This window comes from Ictidomys tridecemlineatus, unplaced genomic scaffold, assembly GCF_052094955.1.
Source record: "Ictidomys tridecemlineatus isolate mIctTri1 unplaced genomic scaffold, mIctTri1.hap1 Scaffold_405, whole genome shotgun sequence".
Lineage (NCBI taxonomy): Eukaryota > Metazoa > Chordata > Mammalia > Rodentia > Sciuridae > Ictidomys > Ictidomys tridecemlineatus.
In genome coordinates this window covers 50,128-70,306 of record NW_027522630.1, presented here as the reverse complement: position 1 = coordinate 70,306, position 20,179 = coordinate 50,128, and positions in this window count along the sequence as shown.

The following is a 20,179-nucleotide window of genomic DNA, read 5'->3' as shown; positions in this document are numbered from 1 at the left end:
AATCACTAACTTCTTTATAAATATTTAATATTTTACATTCTTCAGCTTTGTGAACCCACTTCTGAACTATGTCTTTCTAGATAAACTTTCAGCATAGCTTGACCCTATTTATCTCTTTTAAGGTTATGAACATGTAACCACAGGGAAGCAGCAGGAACCTAGTATGTGTGGTAAAAGCTGTCAGGTTTCTTTAGTCTAAGTTTCTGGAGTCTGAAAGCTAGCCCACCTGACAGTGTTTTGTCATCTCATCAGTCTGTCATACTGCCTGGGCTTACTCTCTTCACACTGCCAGCGGTTCCAGCACATCTCAGTGGTGAGGGACAAGGGTCACAGTAATACTTGGTTGTATAAGAATAATTTTCCTCAAAGCTCAGGAGCATTCATGATTATGGCCGACATATTCTGTTTTGACAAGCCTAGACCCTATTTCTCAAGAGAATTGAAGAGGGCCATGGACAGAAAATCAAAGTTCTCAACTTACACGTCATCTGTAATATTTTTATTTTTTTTTATTTTTAAATTTTTTTAGATTCAGATGGACACAAAATACCTTTATTTTGTTAATTTAGTGCTAGGGATTGAACCCAGGACCTCAGGCATGCTAGGCAAGTGCTTTACCACTAAGCTATTTACAACCATGTATGATTTTTTCTGAAGTGGCAAAACTTGCTATGGAATCCTGATAACTATAAAAGCTTTCCATAGATGTTTTTAAATGATTTGTCATTTTGAAAGTCATTTTCTGATATTTATATCAGCGATATGGTATCCTTCAAGATATTTTAAGTCATTATATATAAACCTTTAAAAAATGGGAAAGTTTTTTACTCCAAAACAACAGATCTGGCCAGTGTTTTTCAGTTAAAATTTCTAGAATCCTTTCTCCCTCTTCTTTGCCTGTGCAGCAGGTGGGAGAAATGTTTTGGCTTAGAACACATTCACTTTGATTCTAAGTAATTTAAATGAGACACCCCATGAGTAATTTTGTATAAACTAATCCCCACTAGAAGAACTTACACTAGGTCCTTGGGGAAGTTTATCACTTTTATTTGATGTTGTAAGAACTTATACCCTGACATGGACACTATCGGAGTGTCACTAGTAGTATTAATTTAATTAAGGTACTGTCAGCTTTTCTCTAGTTTACACAGTTGAATGTCTCAGTCTTTTATAATCAAATGGGCCAGAAAATTGCTGTTTGGTTTACTATTCCCGGTTTGTTTTCTTTTCCTAAAGTGTGACTTGAATTTTTAAAACCATTCTTTAGTCTTTTGGTGTTAGCATGGATGGCTATATATTTTGTATATGTATGTATTGGTGTACTAAAATTACATAATACCAAATGGTCTCCTCATCTTAGTTTATATATATTCAGGAATGTCTAAAAATAGAATTAGTGATCTTTTGAATTTGAATTGATTAATCTATTAAATAATGTAAAGATCAGAATTGGGGATTATGCTAAGATTTTTCTCATGAAAAATGAAAGCCTTATAATTTCAGATGTATGGCCTATAAAAGTGTTTTTAAGATGCAAATGTTCCTGTGGCATGTGACTATATCATTTACATCAATTATGAATCATTTAAAATCAATGAACATAACCAAGTGTGGTAGCAAGGGTCTATAGTCCCAGATACTTGGAGGTTGAGGCAGTAAGACTCTTTGAACACAGGAATTCAAGGTCAACATGGGCAACATAGCAAGACTCATCCTCCCTAAAATAAATAATAATAATAATAATAAATTTAAAAAATATGTTTAGTATAGTTATTACTGGCAGCACAATGTATAAAAAGAGTATGGTGGGAGAAACAGTACTGCTTTGTCAACTTTTTCACTGCTATGAACAAAAGACCTTGCAAGAACAATTTTAGAGGAGAAAAATTTATTTGGGGCTCATGGTTACAGAGATCTTAGTCCATAGACATCCATCTCCATTCCTCAGAGCCTGAGATAAAACTGAACATCATGGCAGAAGCCTGTGGTGGAGGATAAGCAGCTGGAAGTATGGCACCAGAAAGCAGAAAGACAGAGAGAGCTCCACTCAGAAGAAAAGAAGATAAACCCCAAAGGTATGTTCCCCAATGTCCCTCCTCCTCTAGCCACACTCTACTTGCCCATAGTTACCACCCATTCAATCCATTTAAGGCAATTAATGCACTGATCAGGTTAAAATTCTATTACCCAATCATTTAATCCCTATACTTTCTTGCATTGTCTCTTATATGAACTTTTTGGGGTACACTCTATCTTTAATCCATAGCAAATACATAATTTGAAGACAAAATTTTTGTTCAACAAAGATTCAGTTCTGCAATTAGTTGTGTTACACACAGACCCAAACCCTTCATTGAGTCTGGAAAAGGGCATCAGTTGTTAATTCTTCAAAGCCTTCATAATATAGACAACATTAGATTTATTGTATAGGTATAGATACAGGTGTAGATGTGGGTGCAGGTACAGGTAACAATTACAGGTATAGGTATAATTACACATGTGTAGTTAGATAGGTGACTTTTGATGCCCAAAGTGACATAGTTTATTAGCAGACATAGAAATAATTAATTTTACTAGAATGATTTAAGTAAATCATTTTAATTTTTCATGTTTCATGTAATGCAATTGTTGAATAAAAAGAGATTGTGACATTTAAGATTCTTTTCAGGTATAAAACTATGAATTTACATGATAGAAATCTAGTTTCTGAAGTCATATACAGAGATCTCAGTTCATTGAAGGCCAATTTACACAGCTCTGGTCCCCAGGTGAGGCAGAACATCAGGGTGAAAAAGTATAGAGGAATAAAGCAGCTCAGGACATAGCCACCAGGAAGCAGAGAAAGAGAGAGCACTGCTCACCAGGGACAAAGTATAAACCCTAAAGACACCCTCCAGTAATGCACCTCCCCCAACCATCCCTACCTGCCTACAGTTACCACTGGTTAATCCATACTGATTATGAAAATGCTGATTAAGTTAGGGTTCTCACAACCAAGTCATTCAATCTCTGAAAATTCTTGCATTGTCTCCTACATGAGCTTTTGGGAAACACCTTATATCTAAATCATAACACACCCAAAAAAACTCTTGGTTGTATTAATTTCTTAGTTCTATCATTTTCAGTTATTGTGCATTGATTCACATGCTAGTCTTTGACTTCTTATGATTTAAATAAACCTGTCACTAATATTCTTCAAGAACTTGGCATTATAGAATGTGTTGTGATTTTTCCTACTATGTGTGCAGTATAGTTAAATGGTTGTATGCCTGTTTTGTAAATGCTATGAACAACTAAGAGGTTTTTTTTAAGTTCATACATATTAATAATAGAAAAGTTGTTTTATCACCTTAGTAACAACTGTATCTTTATTCAATTATTCTGTGCAGATCTGGCTCATTTTTGGCATATGGTTTTGGTTTATAAATATAGTGTTCTGAATAAGCATGAAAGGAGTAACAGTCAGTATTTGTTTTAAGTGACACACATAATAGGCAAAACATCAAAATAGTGATTAAACTTCAGTCCCACTGTTCACAGGTCACTTGTCACAATCTATAATGTCATTGCTCAGTTAGGCCAAAAAAAAAAAAAAAAAGACAAAGAAAAAAGACTGCCTACACAGGCATGTTTTCAGAGAGTCCTACAATAACCATCTCTCTGGGCAAAAAAAAATCCTGAAGCTGTCCAAAAAATAGCAATTTGTCAACAATTTAAAATAGGCTTTGACATGATATATTTATTTGACAGTATAATGTAATAATAGACATATTGTAGGATGATGGCTGTAAAGGAAATTATCATTGGTAAGTGCCCTTCTCTGCAATTAATTCAGATGTGTATGGGAAAAATACTGATGGACAAAATAATTATGGGTGGGTGGATGGACAAGTACATGGTACTGCTATTGCCCTACATCATTCTACATCATTTGTGTACCTTCACAGAATCTAAATTAAGTTATGTTTATAAACTAGAGTTATTTAAATCACTTCCCCTTCAATAAAAAATTTCAAGTCAAATGTGAGAAATTATTTAATATATTTATAGGATAATCTACTAAATGGAACAGATTGTATATTTGGAAGTGCTTAATACCAACAAAATAAACGTTCCCATGTCCCTATCACACAGATATTTCCACTGTTTCTTTGATTTATATCTCTGAATATAAAATATTATGATTATATAAATTTTACAGTATGAAACATAATATATATTTGAATACATATACACATATATGCATTTATTTATTTATTTTTGTTTATTTTTAGTGATACTAAAGATTGAACCTTGAGCCTCATACATGCTAAGGAAACACTCTACCAGAGGGTCACATCCCCAGACACATATATATTTAAAGGTAGCCATGTCTTTGTAGAATATTTAGTATAACCAATAAGATTAAAGTAAAATCTCTATGCATATTTTTAAGTAAGTATTGGCCAGTGTTTTCAATACAAGAAATGGGGTTAATAATAACAAAAATCTTGGATGAATCTCCAGGAAATTTTACTGGGGAAAGTGAATTAAAAAAAGGCTCTATACTGTATAATTTTGTTTATATTACATCTTATTACATAACATTTGCAAATAGAGAAAAGATCAATGGTTTCCAGGGATTAGATGTAGAATAGGTGGTGGGAGAGGTGGTTGGACACAAGATGGGAATAACTTATACCTTGGTTGTATCTATTTATTGTTGTCATATTCCCTGGCATAGACATGTCATGGTTTGTTATACCATTCACCACTTGACAGGCACATGAAAAATTTCAGTTTTAGGATCTTACAAATCAAACTGCTATGACCATTAATGTACAGGTCTGTGACTGAATATAAACCTTCATTTATCTAGATTAATGGTAAGGAATGCAATAACTGGGTCTTATGTTAATTAAATATGGTAATTGTGTAAGGTAAATTTTATGAAAATACCAATCTTTTTCTTAGAATGGCTGTAACATTTAATATTTCAACAGCATGTATGAGTTATACAGTTTCTCTGCAAACTCACCAATATTTGTGGGTGCCATTTGTGTATCATTATTGAGATGCCTGTTTTTATCTTTTGCTCACTTTCTAATTAGATTATTGTTTTATTTCCTCTTGAGTTTTGAGAGCATTTAAAAGGTATTTGTGTTAGCCTTCAATCACATATATGATTTGAAAATGCTTTATCCCAGTCTTTCATAGGTCCTTTTATTCTTTTCACTTGTTTGTTACAGAACAAAAGTTTCAAATACCAAATAATTAGCAAGTTCAATTAACCAGTTTTTCCTTTTATGTGTTATGTTATTATTGTTCATTCTAAAAGATCGTTTTGTCTTTTCCTTGCTTTCAAATTTTTCTCCTTTATTATTTTTACAAACACTTATAATTCTTATGTTTTGCATATCAATCTATAATTCATTTAAAGTTAATTTTGGGGCAAGATGTAAAGTTTCAAGTAAGTTTTATTCTTTAGTTAACATTTGTTTAGTTATTTTGTCATTACTTTTTTCCTTACCCACAGAATTTCTTGGTGCTTTTATCAAAAATCAATAAGACATATATGTTTATTCTGACTTTGATATTCTACTTTATTGATTTATGTTATTTCCCAACCATAAATCCATTCAATTGCTATAACAAAGATACCTTAAACCAGGTAATTAATAAGCAAAAGAAGTTTATTCCTTACAACATTGGAGATGGAAAGTTTAAGATGAAAATGCCAGCAGATTTAGTGTCTGGACAGTCTTTTAAACATAAATATGCTTTCTATGGGCTCATGTGGTGTAGAAGGAACGGTTGTCTTATAACTCTTTTATAAGGTCACTAGCACCCTTATTGAAGGCTGCTAGTATGACTTAATCACCTTCTATAGACCTTACCTCAAATACCATTGCATTGGTGTCCACACAATCTTTGAGTACCAAAACTATATTAAGATATGGTATGATTTCTTCCACTGTATTTTTTTTTTAGTTTTTTAAATTGAACACAAAATTGTTATTTTGCATTTATGTGGTGCTGAGGATTAAACTCAGTGCCTCAAGCATGCTAGGTGAGCACTCTACCACCAACCCCAGCTTCTCCACTTTATTCTTATTATGATATTTTAAGCTATTTTAGATTCTATGAATTTCCTTATAAAATGCAAAATTAGATTATTTACTGTAAATTCTTTCCTGGGACATTGCTAGAAGTTAATATTAAACCTATAAATTAATTTGGGGAAAATTGACATATTTGCCATGTTGAATCTTCAAATTTAAAACACAAAGTCTTTATATTTATTAGGTCTTTGACTTTTTAAGAAGCACTTAGTAACTTTTAAAATGGGCACATTCTACACATTTTAAGTATACTAAAAATCTATATGCTCTTTTTTTCAGTATAGAGTAATATGACTAATTAGATGTATTGATTTTCTATTCTATAATCTTTCTGAACTTGTTTATCATTTCTATGAGTTTGGTTACAGAGCTCTTGTAATTTTTTAAGCAGAAAATCAGGTCATCAACAAATATAGACAATTCTGCCTCTTGCTTTCCAGTGATTAATGAAGTTTATATATCTTTTCTTGCCTTTTTCCAATACTTATACATAATACATTACATTTGAATTTATGTATATAAGGTACAGATTTTTGTAATGACTACAAGTCAATCTTTTTAAAAACTACACAATTTCCATGGTTTCCATTAAAGTAGACATAGAAAAGATGATTTATATGCATATGTTAGCTATATATGTAATACATTTCTTATATAAAATTAAGATAAACCTAGGACAAATTCAAAATGTCTATGTTTCTACTATAAAGATTTAGTCAATATTGCCCATTAATTGGATATTCAAATTGAAAAATAATATTCACAGTAATTTTTTTAAAACAAGCAAAATAATAAAATTTGGCATTTTTCATAAGTTACTTTACTACTTTTCATTATCTGATTTGTGAGTTTTCTGTCTCTGTCCTTAATCCAGGTTTATGCTAAGGCATAATGATTGAGAAATTTAACAATTTTGTCTCTATTATACTACACAGAGCATCAAAACGAAAACTATTCAAACAGGAAATATTTCAAAATTTCAGCAACTTTAAAGCTCTTTTGGAATAATCTGATTTATTATTAGAAATAATACTGCAACCTCATGTTCTGGAAATCTTTTAATATTGCTGGACTTCTCTAAGAACATGTTCCTAGATAAGAAACATGCCAACAGCATTTCTGACATTAAAATATGTTCCACTACAAATGGCTATCCAAAGTGTTGTCCTGTATATCAGCATTTGGGACTACAAGTCCATATAAATTGGTGAATATATGTCACTTTATATGTTTTAATATGATATGCTTCACTTAAAGCAACCAGTTGTAATTTTGAAACTATTCTTAGTTCCTCATCACTTTATATATAAGATTTGTAAAGCACATGGTTATTATTCAGAAATGTAAGTGTAATTTTAACTTAATCATAGGGAATTACCAAGATTTTTACACATCCAAAATATTAAGGGTTATTTTTTTTCACCAACTGAATCATATTTGAGGGAGTGTAAAAAAGAGATTTCCAATGAATTTTTGCTATGTGAGATCTATTTTGTATAATACGCGCGCACACACACACACACACACACACACACACACACACACTCATGCATACTGTTTTTCAATAACCTAAACAACATAAATTTGGCTCCCATATTCAGTAAAATATATCTTCCACACGTATCTATTTATAAAAATGTATATGGATTCATTTGGTTATGACATTATGAAGACTATTTAAAATAATTAAATTAATAATGTTAACTAATAACTGCCATTTATTTTTGTCAAGCATAGAGTTTGGTAGTATCATCTTTCAACTGTATTTTACCAAGAATCTGATAATACTGATCCAGAAAAATACGTAAATAGGTAGAGATAGCTAGATACATACATAAATACATGTATTGTGTATGTGTGTACACGTGTGTGGGTATGTGTCAAAACTGAATAATAGTGGAGAATGAACTTTTTGTTCCATCTTGATACTTTTAAAATTGATAGTTATTTCCCTTCGTGTTTACAAAATGCTGAAATAATTTTGGGACTGGGTAGATAAAAGTATAAATCTCAGAAAAAATATTTGGTGAACTAGATAACCTCACAATAAAATATGAAAATCAAACTGAAGTAGAAATAAGCATAATATAAAACACAAGAATATTCAAGATATTTGGGACAGTGTCAAACAGCTTATCACAAATGTAATTAAATTCCCAGAAAAAGAGAGAAAATGGGGAGAAAAAATATTCAAAGGGGGCTGAGAATTTTCAAAAATTATGAAAGATATCAGCATATGTATACATGAAGGTAAGTGGCCCTCAGTAAGGATAGACACAGGAATGAGCACTCCAAAGCATGTCATATTAAACTGCCAAAATGAGAAATAAAAATTCCACAATGAAAGTAGTTTGAAAAAATATATTGAAACACAAGGTAGACATAAGAGAAAATTTATTCTTCATATGTTGTAAAAATTTTTAAAAAAAGACTCAATGAGAAAATATTTTAAAATAACAGCAGTTTGGTAAGAGAAATGTAATAATTTTAGTGACTGGTACTGTGTTTTTAAAATCTGAATTTTTTTCTTAATTAAATTTAGTAGTATTTTATTTTATTTTTACTTTTTCAATTGACACACAATGTGATATTTGGATTCATCTAAACCTTGGATGGTTACTAACCATAATTAGTACATCATCACCTGAAACTTTTATAATTTTCTTATGGAAAGTTACTAAGATTCATTCTTTCTGATTATTTTGAAAGCCATAACATATTATTTTTAGTTATATTCACCCTAGTGTGCCACGAAATACTTTATACCTCCAAACAAAAATACAATTGTAGAATTGAAGATACAGCTCAGTAGTAGAGCATTTGCCTAACATAGACAAGGCCCTGGGTTCAATCCCCAGTATAGGAAGGAAGGAAAGAAGGAAGGAAGGAAGGAACGAACGAAAGACATTGTCCTCATTGATAAACCACCTCCCCTCTACATAAGCTCATTCTCCCCAGTCTCTGGTAACCAGTTTACTGCTCTGAACTTCCATTTTTAGGTGACATTTTTAGGTTCCACTTATGAGGATATAATGCTATGTAATGATATATTTTTCTTCAGTGCTTATTGCCTTTAATTTAATGTCCTGTATGTCCATCCATGCTATTGCAAATTACAGGATTTCATGCTTTTACGTCTGAATAGTATCCATTCGTGTATGTATATGTATATGTACACAACATTTTCTTTATCCATCTGATGATGAGTACTTCAGATGAATCCATAGCCTGCTGGCTACTGTGAATATGACTTTAATAGATATAGAAGTGCATGAGTCTTTTCAACCTATTGATTTTATGTTTTTGGGACACGGACACACACACACACACACACACACACACACACATTGGGATTGATAGATTATATGGCAATGCTATTTCGTTATTTCAGAAAGCTCCAATGCTGTTTTCCATATCATATTTCTATCATCAGTGTGCAAGTATTCATATTTATCCACATCCTTGCCAGCACTTGTTATTTATTTATTTATTTATTGTCTTTTTGAAAATAGCCATTCTTTCTGGAGTCCGGTGGTATTTCATTCTGGTTTTGATTTGCATTTCCTTAGTAAATATTGATATTGAACTTTTTTCATGTGTATGTATTCTTTTGAGAAATGTCTGTTCATATATTTAGCCCATTTGTAAATTGGCTTATTTATTGTTTTGCTATTGATTTGTTTATGTTCCTTATATATACTAGATATTAACAGATACATAGTTTGCAAATATTTCCCATAATTCTATAGGTTGTTTCTTTGTTCGTTGTCTTTGTTGTACAGAATCTTTTTAGTTTGCTCTAATCCCATTTGTCAACTTTTGATTTTGTTGCTTGTGCATTTAGGGTCATATCCAAAAAAAATATTGCCCTGAAAAATGTCCTGAAGTATTTTCCCTATGTTTCCTTCTGGCAGTTTAAATTTTAATTCTTACATTTTTGTCTTTGAATTATTTGAGTTGATATTTGTAAATGTTATGGTTTAGTTATGAGGTGAGCCCCGAAAGTTCATGTGTGAGACAATACAAGAATATTCAGAGGTGAAATGATTAGTATCAGGGTAATACTTATGAAAACCTTGACCTAATTAGTGCATCCATCTACTTGAATGGACTAACTGGATGTGACTGTAGGCAAGTAGACTGTGGATAGATGAGATAGGTCACTGAGGGCATGCCTCTGGGAAATATATTTTGTCTCTGGTAGCAGAGCTCTCTATGCTTCCTTGATGCCTATGTTCTGAGCTACTTTTTTTTACCACACCTTTATGCATGATGTTCTGCCTCACTTCCAGCCCAGAACAATGGAGTGAGCCGTCAATGGACTCGGACTTCTGGAATCATGAGTCACAAGTGTACTTTCATTCCTCTAAATTGTTCTTATCAGGTCTTTTGATCACAGTGGCAGGAAAACTGACTAGAACTATAAAGAGGTAGGGATCTGGTTTCATTCTTTTACACAAGAATATCAGTTTACCCAGAAACATTTTTTTTTCTTTTGAAGACACTGTTCTTTCTTCATTGTGGGTTCTTGGCTCCTTCAATAATATGTGGGGTGTAAATGTGTGTAATTACTTTTGGGGTCTTTTTTCAGTTCTATTGGTCTTTGTCATTTTTATGTCAATACCATACTGTTTTGATTATTAGAGCCTTTTTATATTTTTAAATAAAATAGTGTAATGCCTGTTACTTTGATCCTTTTGCTTAGAATTGCTTTGGCTATTTGGAGCCTTTTGTTTTTATGTATGAACTTTTGTTTTTCTATTTCTGTGAAGAATTGCATTTGTATATTGTATTTGATCTCTTCATTATTTTAAGTAATATGGCATTTTAATAATAATCATTTTTTTAATTCATGAACATGAAACATTTTCCCATTTATTTGTATACTCGACAATTTCTTTCATCATTGTGTTGTAGTTTTCATTGCAGATGTCTTTCATCTCTTTGGTTAAGTTTATTTCTTATTATTAATTCTATTAAGGTGGCATATCACTTGTGTTTATTTGCATATACAGAACCACCCTTGTATTTCAGTCATGAATCCCACTTTATCAGAGTGAATGATTCTTTTTAATATGTTGTTAAATTTGGTTTGGTAGTATTTTGTTTAGAATTTTTATGTTTTTTTTTATGTTTATCAGGGATAGTGGGCAATAAATCACTTTCTTTCATGGGAGAGCAAGACCTTATCTGGTTTTAGTATCAGGGTAATGCTTGCCTCAGAAAGTATTTGAAAGAACTTCATTCTCTTTTTTATTTAAGTTTTTTGAATAATTAAAGAAAAATTGGTATTAATTAATTGGTATTTGGTAGTCAGTTTCACAGTGAAATTATCAGTCCTAGGCTTTTCCTTGATGGAAGATTTTGTATTACTGATTCAGTCTCATTGCTCATTATTGGTCTGATCAGGTTTTCTATTTTTTTTATTCAATTTTGTTGAATTCACCTTTTCTTATGAATTATCTTGTTCCTTGGCATATAGTTATTTGTATTCTGTGGTATCAGTTGCAGTGTCTGAACTTTCATCTCTGATTTCATTGTTTGAATCCTCTCTTATTTTTGCTAAAAGTTTGCTATTTTTTTTTTGATTTTTCAAAAGACCAACTCTGTTTCAACAACCTATTGTGTTGTTTTTAGCACCCATTTATTTATTTCTGATGTGATCTTTATTCTTTCTTTTCTTTTGCCAATTTGGGGTTATGTTTGTTATTTTTCTATTTTCTTTAGGTAAATGTTGGTTTGTTCATTTGAGATCATTCTACTTCCTTAAGATAGCAATCTGTTGATTAGTATATCTTTCTTCTTTCAGCTGCTTTTACTGTATTCTGTAAGTTTTATTATGTTGTGTTTCCATTTTCATTTATCTCCGTAAGCTTTCCTATTTCTCTTTTAATTACTTCAATGACCCAGTGGTAGTTCAGGAGCATATATTTTAATTTTCATGTATTTATAATGTTTCCAGACTTCCTCCTGATACTGATATCCACATTCATTTCATTGTGGTCAGAAATGATACCATATTATTTTCATTTTTAAAAAATGTCGTAAGACTTATTTATTGGCATAACATTAACATAGAACTCATTCCAGAGAGTATTCATACAAAGTTAAGAAGAATGTGTATTCTCCATCTGTTGGATGGAATGTTCTGGAAACACCTATTTGTTATAATTTATCAATAGTATTTTAGATTAAATATTTAGTCTTTTTTTCAGCATACCATTCCCAAATTACCATGAACAAGTCTTTTAACTTTTATGAATCTCATCTTTAATATATAATGGGGATTTATGACTTTTTAAAGGAAAAACATATATCTTGTCAAATGTAGCTCCATTTTATTAGTAACATGATAACTTATTTTCTAATTTTTCACCCTTGTTTACATTTTATATTTTTATATGCTTCTAACTCGTTTTAATTTAGAAATGGAAAGATATAAAATAACACACATGGGCTGTAGTTATAGCTCAGTGGTAGAGTGTTTGCCTACCACATGTAAGGCACTGGGTTCAATCCTCAGAATTACATATAAATAAAATAAAGGTATTGTGCTCATCTACATCTCAAAATATTTTTTAAAAAGAAAACACATACATTATACACATACAATCATGCTATATTGGTATAAAAAGCATATAGTAGCAAATTTTAAAATATGTGAAAAATGAGATATGATCTCAATTATAGTATAATCTTATTAATTGTAAATAAAAGAGTATGCAAGTCTGGTTATAGGCTGGATATAAAAAATATAAAGCAATTAAAGTTCTGAAACTGATAAGAGAAATTTTGCCAGATTTACTATTAACTGTTCATTGGTAATCACAGTACTTAAAAAAAAAGACAGAAGTAAGGCATGTCTTCAGAAAAACAACAAAACAGCAAAAGAAAGCGGTGAGACAATCATTTTTATTTTTAAATGTTTTCAAATATATCTTTGGATAAGTTTTACTCTTCAAATTTATGACTTAAAACATAAAATTAATAGATTCATGTAACAAACATCTATGAGCCAGCATCTATTCTTAAACCTCTGAATGTCTTAGCTTAATTATGTCATCTATTAAAATTACTTTATTCTAAATGAGAAAATCAAACCCACTAAGTATATGTATAATTTGCAATTCAATTATGAAAAAGTTCTTCACTAAAAATAATTAGGTGGTAATTACACCCCCCACTAGTGTAAAGATTAAGTCAATATCATGTAGAAGCTTATGCTGTACAATCCTTTTGCTATTTTCCCTCAGCAAACAATAAAGAAAGGCTTATGATATATGAAATCAAGCATAAATAAATGACTAAAATTACTTGCGAATTTTTGCAATCATAGAAAGGTAGATGATCATAACAATAATAACTCTTTAGATTTTTTTAACCTCAGATAGTATTTCTGATTTGTGCAACTGTATTGGGCCTATTAATTTATAGTCATATTTTAATTTTTTTTCTGCTTGTACAGGGTTTTGAAAATTATCTCTTCTTCTTTTACTCTATGTATTTATACAGGGATAGTTAAAAGTCAAAAATAGATTTCAGACCTCTGAGATGCCTTATTTGAAAATGTTTTCTCTCTTCAATGGCCTCATGACCTCCTTTCATTCTTGGCAATTGCTTTTTAATTTTTAAATTTTAATGTAGAAGATGTAATTTAAGTGTAGCTGATGATAGGAAGTATCATTGTGTAATAAACATGATTTTCTCATTTTTGCCCTTTTTTCTTTCAAATTCATAGAATAAGAAGTTCCAACATTTTGAATAAGGTACATTACCTTCTTATTTCCTGTCTTTATTCTTTTCTGATACAGGTCAGCTAGACCTCAATATAGGAAGCCAGATCAGTCAAGCATTACTTATTATCCTTTATTGCCATCTGTTCTTTGCCTTTTACGTTAGCCTAGACTGAACAGAATCCAGGACATCCAAAAACAAAGATTGTTTCTCCTCTCTTGTTATCATATCTTACCATTTATCATGACATCACAGCAACACTAACAACAATGCTATCCTTTACAGTAGACATCTGTGTATTACAACACCCCTTTTGCTTAGGAAATGTATCCATGGGTGCAATAATGCTGAGATTAAAAGTTATGTTTTGTGGTAGGATATCTATTACAACAGATTGATTTGGGAGGAATTTGGAAAGTGAGTCACATTAGAGATTGAAATTGGGTTCACTTAATTTTTGAGATGCTAAGGTCATCATAAAGGTGACCACTATTTTGATTTCTTAGATCAGGCTTTATTTACACAATCGTCCCAGAATTTAAAAAAAATCAAATTTAGGGTGGGCTCAGTGGCCCACTGTAATCCCTGCAGCTCTGGAGGGTGAAGCAGGAGGATCACAAGTTCAAGGCCATGCTCAGCAATTTAGCAAGGCCCTAAGTAAGTTAGTCAGACCCTTTCTCAAAACAAAATGGCAACAGAAAAAAAAATTAAAATAAAAATTAAAAAAAACAGGATGTGGATATCTCAGTGGTTAAGTGTCCCTGGCTTCAATAACCATAGCAAAAAGAAAGGAAGAGAGAGATAAGGAAATCTGATTTAGTTGTCCTCTGGAAATAATGTATGGATATTAATCTATTTTGGATTATAGATTTTTCATGATTTAGTTTCTTTAGAACTCAGAATCATTTGTGCTAACTTAATGACCATATATATTTTTCTCATGAAGTCTTTTACTTTTTTTTATTGCATTCATCTGCCATACTTTTGCACTCTGCAAAATTCTTCAATGATATGTGAACAGTGCAATAAGGCATAATTGTGGAAATAATTTTCTGTTGTCTATTGAGAAATAATTTTTAAGATTAAGGCATAGTTTGTAAGATGAATTTCTGGTCTTCAGGTAATTTAATATGGTGATCAGAGAGTTCTGGATAACAGTTAAATCTCATGTTCCCTGGCCCCAACTGTCTATAACATAGCAATAACATGTAGAAAACAAGTATGTGTATATGATCATACTAGTTTTTTTCTTGATAGTTAACTGATCTTTACTGTTTAGTTCAAAAGTTAAGCCTAAATGCTACTAAAATCAGAACTGGCCTGGCAGAGAGGATCAGGTTCAGTGATTTCTTTGGCTTTTTTTTTTTAATGGTACTGGGGATTTAATTCAGGGCTCTTTTCCACTGAGCTCTATCCCCCAGCCCAAATCTCCTTTTTTATTTTATTTTTTTTTAAATTTTGAAACAGATTTTCACTAAATTGCTGAGGCCTACCTCAAACTTGTGATTTTCTTGTCTCAGCTTCCCAAGTTTCTAAGATTATAGGCATGTGTCCCTGTGTCCAGTTTCAACAATATATTTCCCCATTGTTATCCAGAGCTTAAAGACACTTGGATGCAAAAAAAGTCATTTATTTGGGGGTCTTCAAATTGTAATTCAGAGAGAACATATTTCAGCAGAAACCAAAATGTATCCAAAAGAAAGGGGTTTAGAATATCTCTTCCATTCTTTCAAGGGTATAAAAAATGAAATTTTTGTGAGTTATGTAGGATGCTTGTCAATAATTATGATTGGAGGATAAATTAACTTTTATAGTTAATTGATCTACCATATACCAACTTAGATCATGCATTGTTTTAGCAAATAGTTTAGTTTTTATAATACTCAGATGTTCCCACTCAGCAAATTTTTTCCTTTTGACAGCAAGTTCAGAGGTGTTAACACAGAACCAAGTGGATTCTGAATCACACATGGAGTCACCAGTGTCAACATTCTTTCAGGTCCTTTTCTGTCTTTTTATGGTCACCCTTCCCTCTCCCACAGCAGAAAAAGAAAACTCTATAATGTGGTATTGCAAATGTTGAGTCTAATTATCCATAACTGGAGTCATTATATGGCAAATGGCTATGTTCTTGGGAATCTTTTTTTTTCAAATTCTAAAGGAAATAGGAAGTTTAATAATTAAAGTTTGACTTCCTGGGGAAGATTCTGATTCCCTAGAGCTCATATTAAGTAAAAGAATGATTAGAAGAGCTGTCTAGTCCTTGAATGTCAATGCATGTGCTTTTACTTCAGATATGAGGATCACTGCCTTTTGGTGGGAGACTTTAGCAGTGTAAGCCTAAAAACAAAGTGCATTGTTTTCCATTTTCCATGATGTTTTCTATGTATATGTGTCTTTCTATCTGGGGCACTTAATATGAAGAAAGACCCTACTAATATCAAACAATCAAAATTGAGTTCATGAACCTGAAAAGAATTTGCTCCCAAAAGGGAGAACAATCTGTCTGTTGTCCCTTGCTGGCATCTTTTGAAATTTATATCCATTCAGTTTTAAATATAGCAAAACAATTATGGGATTGTAATCACCTTATTAATTGACAGAATATATTTTTAGAATGAAATGATTATACCAGGTTTTGAAATTAGTGCATATATTTAAATTTTACAAAAACTTATACACGTGAGATTGTTCTTGGGTCAGACAAGAATTAACAGAATTTTCTAAAAATCTAGCACAATCTTTTGAATTAACCTTTTGAATGATTAGTATGCCATATATTGTATAATTAATAATGAGAACACTTGAATTAATACTTCCATCTGGTCCAAAATATGTTTAGGAAAAATAGGCTTCACTCTCTGTAACAGATAGGGACTGTGTTTTGTGGCATAAAATAGGAAAAAAATCCAAAATAATAGTGGTTTGAACAAGGACTGAGTTTATGTCTTTCCCCCCAAATAGTTGCAGAAATAGGAATTCAAGATGGGTTAGGCATTTCTACCACTCTCTGGGGAACCAGGCTTTGTCTCATGTCAACTCTAGCACTTCTATGTTCTAATCATATTTCTTAGTATCCCCAATAATTTCAGCTGTCCATTCACATGCCAGGTAGCCAAGCTAATAAAGGAGGAAAAAGAAAAGACCACACCTTTATAAGATTTCCTAGAATTCCCATAAAACCCCTTTCCTTATAAATCAATGGCCCAAATTTAGTCACATGGCCACATATAGCAGAAAGACTCTTAGAAATACCTCTTTCACCCAGGTATGGGTCGGTTCTGTTGCTAAAGAGACATTGGAGAATAGATCTGGGGGAAGTAATGAACGGTCTCTGTTACAATGTTTGAGATATTAATATTCTCAAAAATAATAAAATATTAAAGGCTATACATTTTAAAGTGACAGTGAAAGATGGTCATGTTTTATAGAAAGCTATAATGACAATTTTAATCTATATTTTTTTAAAAACTTTAGCTTGATAATATTGCTTATCGAGTATAAAATAGTAACAGGCAGCTCTCTCAGCTTCATCCAGGAGAAGAAGCGTTCTTATTTCCTCTTTCCTTAATTCATTTCTTTTGATCAGGAGAGAGAGAGAGATGGCATCACCCTTCTCCTTGCTCTCTTAAGCCTAGGAAACTCAAGTAGACTACCTCTAAGTAATCTTGGGGAGAGAGGCCAGCAGGTGTGCCAGGGTTGGGAGCAAAAAAGAAAAGCCAAGTTTCTTACTAAAATGAAAAATATAGTATATCATTCAGTAAATTTGAAAAGTGACTTGATCTGTTTTGTACATACTAAAGAAGTCCATATTCCTCGACCATGCTCTGCTCATATATTTTGACTACTTGATCAGTTATATTAAAACATTTTTAACAATTTTCTTGTTAGTCCCTAGATTATGTTTGATTTCTTCTTCAGAGCATCTATAAATTTAGAATCTGCTATGATACTTGGATAGGGCAAAACTACACAAGTATCAAACTAGAAATTGGCTAGTTTTCTCAAAGTTATGGATAAATTTCATTAATTGTGGTCCACTGAAATTAGACATGATTTTTATTAAATAAGCATGATTATTGAGCAAGTTCTAGTTAATATGTATAAGAGAGAGAGAGAATACCTTGTACAAAGCAATCTAAAATGTACCAATAGCTTAGTACATATTAATTATTGTGCTTAATATGCTCCAATATAGCAATTAATATATTTCTTAAGCTTAATTTTACTCAATTATTTTAAAGTAGCTACGTTTAGCTTTATAAATGGATAGTATAGTTTCAATTCTAAGATGTTATTTTTATTGTACCCTCTGAGAAACTCTAGATCACACAAGTTGCTCAAGGATTTGTGGTTTTAAAACCCATTCTAGTTTATGAATAACCACATCTGACTGCAATTAGGAGAAAATGAAAGGTTTTTTTTTTTTAATCTCTTTACTGTTTTGACTATCTTTTATTATTGTGCTGAATGTTTCTCATATATTTTGGACTAAATAGAATCCTATCATAAAGAAAATGAATGTTTTAATTTTTAGTTGGCAAAAATAAATATTTAAGAAATTTCAAAGATGAAAATATTGACAATAATTTTTATGATTTAAGAAATGTCATTAATACTTGTTTATCTAAACATAAAACTAATTCTTAACTCAAAAACATAATGACAGTGGCTGGGGATGTGGTTCAAACGGTAGCATGCTAGCCTGACATGTGTGGGATGCTGGGTTCAATCCTCAGCACCACATAAAAATAAAATAAAGATGTTGTGTCCACCGAAAACTATAAAAAAAAAAAAATATTTAAAAAAATCTATTTCTCTTTAAAAAAAGCATAATGACAAATATGAAATAGAAAAAAATGTTTACAGCAACATAGACATCCTGTAGCATAGTCAATAACAAATAATGTTACATCTACTTAACATAAATCGTGCTCATGAAAAATATTAATTTAAAAATATTAGAATGGTTAACAATATTAGAACGGTTGATGAAGAATTCAAATCACAATAAGATATATATTAGTTATATAATTATTTTTATTTACTCTAATTTATTATATATGACATCAGAATGCATTTCAGTTCATATTATACATATAGATTACAATTTTTTATATCTTTTGCACACAAAATAGAATCACACCATTTGTGTCTTCATACATGTACTTAGGGTTGATGTCTATCTCATTCCACAGTCTTTTCTACTCCTATTCCCCGTTCCATCCCCTACCTCGGCTTTCCCCCTTTGCCCTTTCTAGAGTTTCTCTAATCCTCTCATTCTCTCTCCAACCTCATTATGAATATGCATTCTTATGTCAGAGAAAACATTTGGCATTTGATTTAGTGGGATTGGCTAACTTCACTTAGTATTATATTCTCAAACTCCATCTATTTTCCTGCAAATGCCATGATTTTATTCTCTTTTAATGCTGAATAGTATTCCATTGTGTATATATACCACATTCATCAACTGATGGACATCTACGTTGGTTCCACAGTTTAACTATTGTGAATTGTGCTGCTATAAACATTGATGTATCTGTGTCCTTGTAGTATGCTGTTTTAAGTCCTTTAAGTATATCCCGAGGAGTGGGATAACTGGGTCAAATGGTTGTTCCATTCCCAGTTTTCCAAGGAATCTCTAAACTCCTTTCCGAATTGGCTGCACCAATTTGCAGTCTCACCAAAAATGTATGACCGTGCCTTTTTCCCCACATCCTTGCCAACACTTATTGTTGTTTGTATTATTAATAGCTGCCATTCTGACTGGAGTGAGATGAAATCTTAGAGTAGATTTGCTTTGCATTTATCTAATTACTAGAGATGTTGAATGTTTTTTCACATGTTTATTATTTGATTATATCTTGGCCCATTTATTGATTGGTTTATTTGTTTTTGGTGCTTAGATTTTCGAGTTCTTTATATATCCTAGAGATTAGTGCTCTATTGGATGTACATGTGGTAAAAATTTGCTCCCATTCTGTAGGCTCCCTATTCACCTCACTGACTGTTTCTTTTGCTGATAATAAGCTTTTTAGTTTGAATTCATCCCATTTATTTATCTTCATTGAATTATTGTGCTATAGGAGCCTTATTTAAAAAGTTGGGGCCTAATCTGACATGATAGAGATTTTGGCCTACTTTTTCTTTTATTAGACACAGTGTTTCTGGTTTGATTCCTAGGTCCTTGATCCACTTTGAGTTGAGTTTTGTGCATGGTGAGAGATAGGGGTTTAATTTTATTTTGTTGCATATGGATTTCCAGTTTACTCAGCACCATTTGTTGAAGAGACTATCTTTTCCCCAAAGTATGTTTTTGCTTCCTTTGCCTAGTATAAGAT